The sequence below is a fragment of the Scardinius erythrophthalmus genome (genome assembly GCF_964197995.2).
Source record: "Scardinius erythrophthalmus genome assembly, chromosome: 12".
Taxonomy (NCBI): domain Eukaryota; kingdom Metazoa; phylum Chordata; class Actinopteri; order Cypriniformes; family Leuciscidae; genus Scardinius; species Scardinius erythrophthalmus.
In genome coordinates this window covers 8,088,233-8,100,852 of record NC_138232.1, presented here as the reverse complement: position 1 = coordinate 8,100,852, position 12,620 = coordinate 8,088,233, and positions in this window count along the sequence as shown.

Sequence of the window (12,620 nt, the reverse complement as noted above, 5' to 3'; positions counted from 1 at the left end):
ATTGCTGTCCATTAGTAATTACTGTGGCTGTAGGATGAGAGTAGAGGAGTTTTATCCAGGAGATGAAGGTATCTCCAAATCCGAATTTTTTTAAGGTTGCAAACAAATATTGCCATTCAACTCGGTCGAACGCTTTTTCAGCGTCAAGAGATATAACCATTTCCGGGGAGCAGGATGAAGGGGAATAAACAATATTGAAAAGTTTTCTAAAATTTGAACTAGAGTGCCTATTTAGGATAAAGCCTGTTTGGTCTGCTGCAATAATTTGTGGGATAACGGTCTCCAATCTAGCCGCCAGAACCTTGGATAAAATTTTATAATCCACATTCAGCAGGGAGATTGGGCGGTAGGAGGAGCAGTGAAGTGGATCCCTACCACCTTTTGGTAGAAGCGTAACCGCGGCTTGTCGTAAGGTTGGTGGGAGCTGACCGGATGACAGGGATTCATTAAACATAGCTTGGAGCAGCGGGCATAACGTAGGTGCAAATTTTTTATAAAATTCGGAAGAATACCCATCTGGACCAGGAGTCTTGTTGCCTTTCAAGGAATTGATAGCTTTTAGAATCTCTGACTTAGAGATCGCATCTCCCAGTAATGAATTTTGTTCAACTGGAATAGAAGGGAATTGAAGGTTATCAAAGAAGAGGTTGAGCTGTGGAAAGTTACCATCACATTCAGAGCTGTATAATTTACTGTAGTATTGTTTAAAGGTATCATTAATTTCCAAATAGTCTGTCACAATCTCCCCTGTTTGATTATAAATCTTAGGTATAAGGCGAGATGATTGGGCTTGGCGAGCTTGTTGGGCAAGTAGCTTGCCAGCCTTATCACCTGAATCGTAAACTCTAGATTGTGCTTTATTGAGTAAATAAATGGCCTTATCTGTGGAGAATAAGTCGTATTCTGTCTGTAATCGCAGTCTCTCTTTGAAAAGCGTTGGAGATGGAGAAGAGGAATAGTGGTTATCAATCTCTGCAATGGCTCACGAAATGTCCTTGAGTTTTGAGTCTCTTGCTTTTTTTGTCCTAGAGGAGTATTCAATTATTTGCCCCCGAAGATAGGCCTTGAGAGTCTCCCAAAAGGTTGAGTGGGAAACTTCTGGCGAGGTGTTCGTTTCAATAAAAAAGTTAATTTGAGAAGAGACGTGATTTACAAATTGTTCATCAGCAATGAGGAGGGGATTAAGCCTCCAATTGCGAGAGGGTCTATAGCAGTTGGGTAGAGCTATGTAAAATGAGACCGCACCGTGATCCGAGATAGTAATACTATGATACGTGCAAGAGCTAACATGTCCCAGCAGTCTATTGTCTAGGAGAAAATAGTCGATGCGAGTGTAAGTGTGATGGACATTCGAGAAAAAGGAGAATATTTTTTTATTATTAAATTTGAATCGCCAAATGTCTGAAACACCATTGTGAGCTATGAACTCATTGACAACTTTTGCAGATTTGGTGAGGGGTTGGGGCTTGTTAGATGATCTGTCTAACACAGTGCTGAGTACACAATTAAAGTCACCGCCTATTATCAACTTATAATTGTTATCACCGGGAATGGCAGAGAACAGTTTGTTAAAAAAGTTGTAATCATCATAGTTAGGAGCATAGACATTGATCAAAATGACAAGACTGGTGAACAATCTGCCTGCTACAATGACAAATCTCCCATTTTGATCAGAAATCACTTCCTCAGCTTGAAAGGGAATGTCCTTATGTACGAGAATTGCTGTCCCTCTGGCCTTAGCATTGAACCGCGAGTGGAACACTTGACCAACCCAGCCTTTTTTAAGATAGTTGACATGGTCATTCTTAAGATGGGTTTCCTGCAAAAAGGCTATGTCCGAATTTAATTGTTGTAGATAAGATGTTATTTTTTGTCTTTTCACCCAGGTATTCATACCCTTGGTATTAAGAGAGACAAAGTGAATGGGCCGACTTTGATTACAAATGGTTTTAGATGTCATAATTTAGAAGATAATGGGGATGTGAATAGTGAGTGGCGGCATGGGCGGGGATAGGGAAGAGAAAAAAAAAAAAAAAAGAAGAAAAAAAAGAGAAAAAAAAAAAAAGAAAAAAAAAAGGGGGAAAAAGGGGCAAATTGAACAGAAATATCTGGAAAGGGACAGGGATTTCTAACAAAACTCAGAGCTGTCAGCTTAGAGAACATCAATCTGACACTTGAACTCTGTTTTACAAAGGAACAAAACAATCACATTATTACAGCTTTTAACGTGTAACTGTGCAAGCAAAGGCACTGTGTTTCAGGTAAAAACAAATTAAACAATTGTACATTAATAGTCATGCTGTATGTAGCATGTGTAAATGTGTGAAGTGTAGTCAGAGCAGCTACAGCAGAGGGAATTCTAGAATGCAAAGAAGGGTTTACTCATTTCCATCTGCCAGTGCTCTATGGGCTTATGATTGTGTATGTGTGTACGTACGTGCGAAGGTGTATGTGCATGCAAGGGTGTATGTAAATTATACTGTGTGTAAAGGGAAGCGCTTCTATCTTGGTGGGCGACAATGTGATTTTAATACCAGAAGACTCACGGAAGTGAGTTTCCATAAGAAACTGAACTTAAAGCAGTATTGTAAATGAGGTGTTTTTCAAATTAGACCGTGTATTCAACTAATGATAAAAGTATAAGCAAAAAGCAGATATGCACGTTTGAAAAAGAAATAATAATAATAATCATAATAACACCGATAATAATAAAAATAATTATTAACCAAATTAAATAAATAATAATAATAAAGTAAAACACAAACCATAAAGGCAACTGCTGTATTGTTATATGAAAGAGAGAGAGAGAGAGAAAAAAAGAAGAAAAAAAGAAAAAAAAAAAAAACAACACCAAGAGTAACGTTAAGCTAACAGAGCTTATAAAGTTTGCAACACTGTCCAACCGGAGGCTACACGGCAGTCAACAGACTTAAACATCGCGGAGCAATGAAACACAAAGCTCACCAGGATGGCTGCCTCCGACTTTAGAGTAGTTTTAACGCCGTCAAAATCAATGACTCATGAAGTAGAGGGAGTGAGAGGAATACTTTGGCGGTTGTTTTGAAGAAAGGCTGAAACTTCTTCAGGAGAGAGAAAAAGTAGTTTCTGCCCGTTTTTATCCGTGACTTGAAGTTTGGCTGGAAAGAACATCCGATATCCGAATCCGGCGTTTCTCAACTGAGACTTCACTGTGTAGTACGCTGCTCTTTTCTTGGAAACCTCCGCGCTGTAGTCGGGGTAGATGTGTATCTCGGACCCGCGAAAAGAGAGGGACCCTGCCTCTCTGGCCAATTTCAGGATGCGCTCCTTGTCTTGATAACGGTGGATCCGTGCAATGAATGGACGCGGAGGGTCATCTTGTTTTCTACGTGAGATGGCTACTCTGTGTGCCCTGTCGATGGAAGGAGGTGAAGGAAAAGCCTCTGCGCCAAAGGTTTCTTCCAGAAATACCTCCATGAAAGCAGTTGGGTGTGAACCTTCAACTTTTTCAGGTAGGCCAGTAATACGGATATTGTTGCGCCTCGACCTGTTTTCAAGATCATCCGTCTTAAGTTTAAGGGCCTCGTTTTCTCTAGACAGGGTCTTACAGGTTGATTCGAGGGTTAGTAGCCTGGCCTCCATATCATTTAGCGAAGTTTCCATCTGCTGGATGGTCTGGTCATGTCTGTCAATCGTTGCTCGGTCAGCAGAAAGTTGGACAGATAGTTTGGCAATAATGCGGTCTTCCATCGAGTTGAGAAGTTTCTCCATATCTGCCAAGGTTAGCGGCGCGTTGCTAGCAGCATGCTGTTCATTTTGGTTAGCCTGGGTACCCAAACTTTGGTTCTCCTCAGGCGTGCCCTCCGTAGGTTGATTTAGCTTTTTGGTCGGTTTCCCCATATTTAGTGCACTTCCACGCAGCTTGCTCAAGTTAACTGAGTTAAATAAATGTGTAATAATCGAATTTGGATAGGATTTCAACAGAGCTCTCCCAGTTTGCGACCTACTCCGTCATCGCACAAACCGGAAGTCTATGTTTATTATTTTTGACTAAAAAAAAGTGTTTATTTGTATGTTACCACAGGAAACACATTTAAAGGTTGCCTTAAATAGTGTAGCTCTACATTTGAGTATTAGATGAAGACTTCTTTATTCACTTTACCACTTTACAATAAGATGTGTTAGATTTGTTAAAGCTCCCCTATTATGCTACTTGAACCTTTCCTAATTTTGTTTTGGAGGTCTCCTAAAATAGGTTAACATGCATCAAAGGTAAAAAAAATAAAAACACTTTAATTTTCTCATAATATACATTGCACATCAGTCTCAAACCGATTTATTCGAAGATTCAGTCTCTCTAAAACCCTCCTTACCGAGAGCTTACTCTGCTCTGATTGGTCAGACGGCCCAGTCTGTTGTGATTGGTCTACCGCTTACAGCACGTGATGGAACTGAAACGCCCATTACCATAACTGAATTTCAGCTCTGAAGGCTTCCTCTGGGCTTGATACACAGTGATATGAACAATGCCTTTGGTTTTACCGTATCAATTCGAGCGTGAGTCCTCGTCCTTTTAAAGTGCACGTGAAGTGGATTCGCAGGGCAAAAAACAGCGTCTTCTCGACATGTCGACCACACGAACCAAACTCTTCCAGGCCTCAGCTACAACTAAGTTTGGCGGTCAATCATTCACAGGCAGCCAATTAAGACCATAGGTTGGCATTATGCAAACTTGTTACAAAGTATGTAACAGGAAGTGAGACTGGAATTGTTTACGAGTTACGACTCGTTTCAGCAGTTCAGAATTGATTCTTTCTTTTAGAAGACAATTACTTTATTTGTTGTGCACTTTGATCTTAAAACTTCCCAAACAGCTATATTACACTATATTATATTACTGCATGAAAGGTAATATTCAAAAAAGCATATAGGGACTTTAACATTACTTCAAGTATTAACTTACATAAACTAACGGTAAAAAATTGTCTGTATTAGTAAATGTTATTAAATAAATAAATGTTGTAGATTTATTGTTCATTCTTAGTTCAATTTAACTAATGTAGTTCATTAGTGAAGCCTTATTCTAAAGTGTTATCTCGTATTTTTTTTTTTTTTATTATTTTTTTTTTATCCAGAAAAACATAAAATTTCACATGAGAATGAATTAATTTTGTCATCTTTGTTGTGCGGTCAAGATCTGAGAAAGCTCTCATGGGCCAATGGTTCTCCATCACCCTGTCAGAGCTGTGAGTTGAATACATTATCAATAATTATCACTCCAAGGTTTTCTCACCAGTGCTCAAAGCCCATGTGTTTTTGTGAGTCTCTGGTTTTCTCCTAAGACAGTCACAAAAACGGCTACGGGACAGGGAACAGCAGGGGAGTTTGGGAGAACTGCCCAGCTGGACTTTAATTTGAAGAATCTGATTAAATTCGGTATTTAATTACCCTTCTCTCAGAGGAGCTGTTGGGGATTGTCACAGTGTTTTGAGCGTGTAGGGTGTGAGCCATCTGCCTGTATCTCTGGAGCACTCTCTGGTGACCCCTGCAAAAATAGGAAGAAATCATTTTCTCTTTCAATTCTCGGCTCTCTCTCACACACTCACCCCCCCGTCCTTTATATATAGCAACTCTTTATAATTTTTTTCAGTTGATTTCACATGTTGACAGTTGCTGCATAATATATGGTGGAGTGCATCAATTATGTACTGTAGCATTTATTCAGGCAACAACTATACAGTATGTGAAATTCATTGAATCAGTGCAACCCTGCACATTGTAAATCTCAGACATAGTCATAACTCACTGTTATGTACGCCAAATAATTCTTCCCAAAGGGGTCCTGCGCACATAGTTTATGGCACAGAGTGTGAAAAACATATAAAAGGATATAGAAAGTGCATGACTGGATTTGGTGGCATTCATAAAAGTTTAAATACTCGGGTCAAAAAGGAAGTGCTAAAAAAAATCAAGGGCCCACTTGAATCCAATGATACTTCATCGCATCATGCATTTTATATAATGGCATTTACTGATGAAAACTTCTCGTAGCCACTTTTCTTTGCGGCATGGCGCAAAGAAAACCACGCGCAGAAATGGCTTCGAGAAAGAAAGAAAAAAGAGCTTGGCCATAAAAAGAAGAAGTGATTGCCTATTCACCTTGACATCAATGTGGCCTGCAATTAAAATATGAAAAAGCTTTAAAAAGACAGAGAGAACCTTTTGAAGATGAGCATTCGATGAGGATCAGCACAGCGATTCAACACTAAGGTCATTATACAATTGGGAAAGGCTCAAGTCAACGTAACAGAAAGGCATGTTAGAAAATTCTTAATGATGTTCGAATGATTCCGAAACCAAAGGGGGGCGGCTTGTTTTTTTTTTCTTTCCATGAATTATTATCTTGCCTTTCCCTTAGTGCTGATACTAATCAAAAACAGACGTGAAACCCTTATTAAGGACTTATCTGAATGTATCTTGGCAATCAGTCTGCCTCAACTCCGAGAGGGATATTTATGCAAATTGGATGCTTTGTCACCACGGTTTGTCATACATTATTTGTGAACTTCATAAAGAGCGCGGTTGCGGATGAAAATGTCTATAGCTTCTGGACGGCTGCATAATAACGCAGCCTATTTGTGAAGCCTAAGGTATCACGGCCAAAATATGCATTTCTTCTGGTCTGAGATATGCACACACATCAGCTTAAACGGAAAATGCTCCATTTGCATATATATGCAATTTAACATATTACATCATCACACCAGTGCATTCAATCCGCAGGAAAATCTACTTATCAGAACAGCATCCACATTCCGAGACACTAACCTGAGGAGGCTTGTCAAAATAAGTAGGAGATAAGAATAGGAGCTTTTCCTCTGCTTTCACAAGCCATAGCCCTTAATTAGGCCATTTTGGGATTAGGGAATTTGAATTTCAGCAAAAATCTGCTGTGCCACTGCTGTTCCAAGACTGTTTTACATTTCTGCTTCAATGTGCCAATAGCCCTAGGCAATGTGAGTTAAACATTTAGAAGGTACTGACTCCCAGACTTAGTCGTGATATGATATAGAGAGAGGTTAACCCAAAGAAGAAAGTATGAGGGCCAAGAAAGATGTCTTGTGAATTGAAGCTGTGTTGGCATGGTATTACTTTTTTACATTAAAAAAGGCATTTGTCATCCAGTAGCTCTAGCAATTCCAAGGTCATGGGCTTGAATTCCAGTGAATGGATGAACTGATACAACGTCTACCTATCCATCCATGCTTTTTCTGAAGTCTGAACTTTTGTTGCCAGGTGACTGCATAATTGAGTTGACCCTATTTTCCAATTGAGTTTGTGCTTAACTGATTTGATGAGCACTAGCCAATGGGATTAACGCTTGCGCCGTAGTCCCGCCCACTGCTCAAATAGCCAGCTTTCAGATGCAAAATAAACTTCTTAATTTATAATCATTTTTCCAAAGAATTAATTATTATGGTTCCTGCGCACAAGATGTGCATGTAAGTATCATGCAATGCGCAAAGAGGTAGTTTGGAAGAACCGCCCACCTGATTCATTTGAATGAGTGAGTCGTTTACGCTGACATGATAACCTGTATGTCGATGATTCAGACTAGTTTAATTGAATCACTGCTTTAGATCGGATTTGACTTCATTTCATAATTGACGAATTTTGCAACTTCAACACTTTTACTGAAACAACATTAAACCAACACAAAATTAATAACGACGCTATTGTCTTCTGTAGAGCTGCTTATAGCTGAATCACACACTTTTCATAACTAATGAACTGTACACAGTTATTGAACTGAACTGAAATGATTAAACACCGAACTGTCTTTTTTAGAGCTGTTTTAAAGCAGAATTTGAATGTCTCAAGTTTGATAAGGTTTGCATCATTGATCGTTATATATATGTTCATCACTGTAAAGCCGCTTTGAAACAATCTCTATTGAATAAAGTGCTATAAAAATAAAGGTGACTTGACTAAAAGAATCAATACAAATTATGATTCTAGACACCCAACAGAGAATGCTGTATGTGCATCTTCATTGCTTAAATATTATGCTTCGTTGATTAAACATTGAAGCTTTTCATAACACTATTCTGCTACTTAATCAATACAGTAGCTTGTATCCTAAAAAGATACATGATTTAAAAAGTAGCGATGGTAGGCTACAGCAGATCACATAAGTGCTGCCACATGCATAAATGTACAATGTACAATACAATAAATGTACAAAGCATTTGGCAATGCACCACGGATCATTTAAAATTGCTACAGTAAATAGCCAAGTGTGATAAAGCGAGAAACTAAAAATAGGACTATATGGACTATGAATGCTTTGCTCACACAGAACAACTTTAGCCGGCTAAAGGTCAGAGGTTTCATGAATGGTGGAACATCAATGAATCTATAAGCTCTGTTAGTGTCATCTCTTCCGAACACCCTTTCCTCTCTTTTCCCACCCCTCGCCACCCCTTAAGCAATCACTCTGTTTGTCAATATCTGTAACCATCAGTTCTCCCAAGGACATGCGAATAGGAGGGTCAAATGCTGCCGCTCAACCTAATTATGCTGATGGCGGCAGGCAGCTAAAAGCCGGAAGGTTGTTAGCTTCCAGAAAAGTCCCTTTACTGTCCTCTGAACGGACACTGAGCATTGAGGTTTCAATATGTTTGCTGTGCCAAATGAGCCCGCTGGGGCTGATATACAGTTTGAGACAACATCAGAATCATCAAAGGAAATGTCTGTCGAATGCGCAATCAAAAATGCTGAGCTGATTTAATTTTATTAACTCGAAATGCTGTGATACACATATGAATAAATCAATATGCATGTAAATGGAGCTATGAATATATATATAAAAAAAAACACAGTTGCATTTGCACATTTTGAAAGCTGTGGCTCATACTTTCTGATGAAAAACGGCCCATTTAAAAGAATCAGAGGCATTTGATAGAACTCCACTATAAATCAGTTTAATAGCATGTGACTGCTTGACCAAACCTTTGATATATGACTACAGGACCTTTAGCCACAACTCCTCCCTGTCTACAATGGGTTCAGTTTTCTGGATCTGTAGAACCGCACCATGACACGTACATTGCGTTCTGAAATGAGAAAAATTATTCAGTGAAATTACAGTGAGTCTAAAATTGAAATGAGGACAAAATGTTACAAAAAAAGACTCTTGAGTGGTAGTCTTTAGTTTATATATCTATATATAAATCATGACAGACATTACTTGGTAATGTCAACCCCCATATACCATATCTTGAACAGATTCATAACATCATTTATGTAAAAATGAATAATGAAGACGAATCATTCATTTGAATAATTCACTTTTCATTAACTGAACTCAATGTCTGCAATGATGTGATGTGATTTGCCTGAGAGAATTGGATCTTGTCTCTGCAAAACCATTCTATTTTACCCAGCCTTTTCCACTTTATCAGTGTATTAAGCAGAACTGATTGGAACACCTGCTTGGAGGTTGCCATTGTCACCCTGACCCGGCCAACAAGGTCAGATGAAACCTTCTGTTCTTTCCCCTCCAAATACAACTAAAAGAGAGTTGAGGAAAGCCATGTTTATGATTTTTTCGAATCTAGGACATTATGCATTGTTAATGTGCAATCTATATTTGTTTATGACTGCACTTGGAGGAAATGAATAATGGATGTTGTACTTGTATTCCCTATTGAAAATAAACAGCTCTAAAAACAATTAGCACCTCAAGTAGAGATGAGAATAAAATAGCCTGAGGGACAGTCATCGCTGATTTTTATAAATACTTCTTCACTTGAGTTTAGCTGATACTGTATATTCCTGTACTCTTACCTTTATTTTAACTAGTAGCATGTGATCAGCATCCATGTTTCCTAAAAGACATTAAACAATACGATTTTATGGTTAGGGATAGGCTTAAATTATTGAACAACCCATCTTAACAACCATTTCCCTCCCTATTTTCCAGTGTAATAGTCGCCACACCGTATTTATGACAATTCAATGGGATTTGTTCCTGCAGGCTAAAATAACTAATACTATACTTACATAATTCCCATATACAATTGCATTTGTAAGTGGCCAAAATTGAAGAACTTTGCTCTTCTTGGTTTAATTTGTTACTTTCTAGCATCATTCAGCATCCCTACGAGCAGTATGAAAAAGGGATGGACTTTAAACACCCAGTTTATCAGCAGAACTGAGCTTTTTGGCCCCATTATGACACTCAGCAATAACCATTTTCTACCCATCATCCACTTTATTAATTATAAAACTCGATGACTGTATACTTTGAGAAAAAGCACCACCTGCTCTGATAGGATTTTTTTTTTGGGGCCAACACATTCTAAGACAAACTGTTCATCTCTGAACATTAGCCATGGCAGTTCTTCAATAAGCTTATAATTGTAATAGATGGTGTTTGTCTGTTCTGAATCAATTGATTAGTGAATTGTGGTGTATTGTATTAACGCAGGAGTGTGGCAGATTATAAATCACTGAAACAAGATCACATTTCAGGTTTTGCTGCCATATTTCCTCTGCTGCAAAACCTAGCCAGTGCTTAACTGAAAATTCAGCTATTTAATATCAGTGCTGCATGGGTAAATATGAATTATTACATCTAGCATTTTAATATTGCTGTTATAAAAGCAAACTGTAACATTATCCTGTCATTAAGAAGATGAAATTTAGGATCTTTACTTCTGATGCAGTGCAAGTACACCGTTTAATTTCTGATCTGACATTTTGCTTTTGTTGTAAAGCAGATGCTAAAATTTAGCCACTTATAAATGAAGAATGAAGCACCTGGGTGAGAAAGAAAAGAAAACCTATACATTTCCTTCTAGCTTTATACTGACAGAAGAGCACTTCCCCTCTACCCCCATCTTTTAATCATCTAATTTCTGCCAGACTCTCAATTACATGTGACAGTTGGCTTTCTGTTTGAACGAGGGCCACTTTATCTTTGTATGTCATGGTTTGTTAATCACATCTTTCTTCTATTCATGTCCAACCAGTTGAACAAAATCAAGAGGGAGGTCTACACAATCAAGAAAGCTATTTCAATATTTAAATGAATTGTTAAACTGAATTTTTCTGGCTGCTACTTTTGCCCCTTTTGCACAGGTGTCCATCACACCACTAAAAGCAATAGAGCATTCAAATTTCTTGCACATTTTAAAGGGGTGGTATAATGCCCCTTTTTACAAGATGTAAAACAAGTCTCTGATGTCCCAAGAGTGTGTATGTGAAGTTTTACCACAAAATACCCCACATATCATTTTAATAGCATGTTAAAATTGTCCCTTTTTGAGGGTGAGCAAAAACGCGTCGTTTTGTGTGTCCCTTTAAATGCAAATGAGCTGCTGCTCCCGGCACAGAGGACGGAGCTTCAAGAGCTTGTGTCCTTCCTTAGCAGCTTGCAGACACACACTAAAATATCCGAAACTGTTCTGCCTTTTATGTTCAAACTGGAGTCGGACAAAGAAGGAGAGACTCAAGAAGATGTGACTAACATCTAGAATGCAACAGGAAGTTTCTGAATGGTTAGTTGATGAATTTATGTGATGTTGAGTTAACTATCTCCAAGTCATTGATTAGCATATTCTGTCATGATAACCTATAAATCGCTTGTTTGGGAACTGTTGTACGATGCCAACAGAGCGACATGCTAGTGCATTTGAGTCTGTATTGCAATAAATGTGAAAAGACGGATGCGACAGCTTGAGCAGACTCCCAAATGTGCTCTACTACAACAACTCTTCCTCTTCTCATGGACTCAACCCCTTTGTTGCGTGTTCCCGGGGGCGGGGTTTATGTAAATTTTAGGGTTGGTGATGTCACTAACCCAGAAGGAAGCTTGTGTAATCCCTATCAGCCGTTTGTTGTAGTCCTTAAAAAGCCATTTCTGTAAAAGAAAATATCTCCCTTTGCTTTGAACTTTGAGCGTTGTAACTTTGCAGATGTTGTATATGCTCAAACAGCAACATTACACAATAACTAAAGTTAGAAAAGTGAAATCATAATCAACCACCGCTTTAAGTTTAGCAACAACAAATACATTGTGAATTTATATTGCTTTTATACAACAGTTCAATAAACAAAAAGGTAATACTAAGAGACATACATTTTAGAAACCAATATTACATTTGCTTTGTCTAGTTTTTGCTCCATCAATGAAAAAATGACCAAACAAAGCCACAACAGAATTAACCATTTCTGTATTTGCATATGCATGTTAAACGAAAATAATCAAATAAAATGTCCTAGACATGTTTTAAAATGTGCCTTTGGCAGTATATTTTCAGCAGCCCATTGCTAAAACTTCAGTTCCCTTTTTGAGTCACTTCATCAAATTTATGATAGTAATGTAAAATCTTATTTTAGGCTATTTCTGTTGCAATATATTTCTAACAACACACACAGTAGTGGTGTTCTTAAATTAATGTGTTTGAACAAATCATTTAATGATTCAATGACTCGCTCATGAAAACAGTTGATTGTTTCCTTCCTGAATAAATCTTTTTTTTTTTTTTTATCAGTTGAGTATATGATTAAATGACTTAATCAAACTAAACACTAAACAGTCATTTGTTTCATAATAAATTGGAATCAATTGAGTT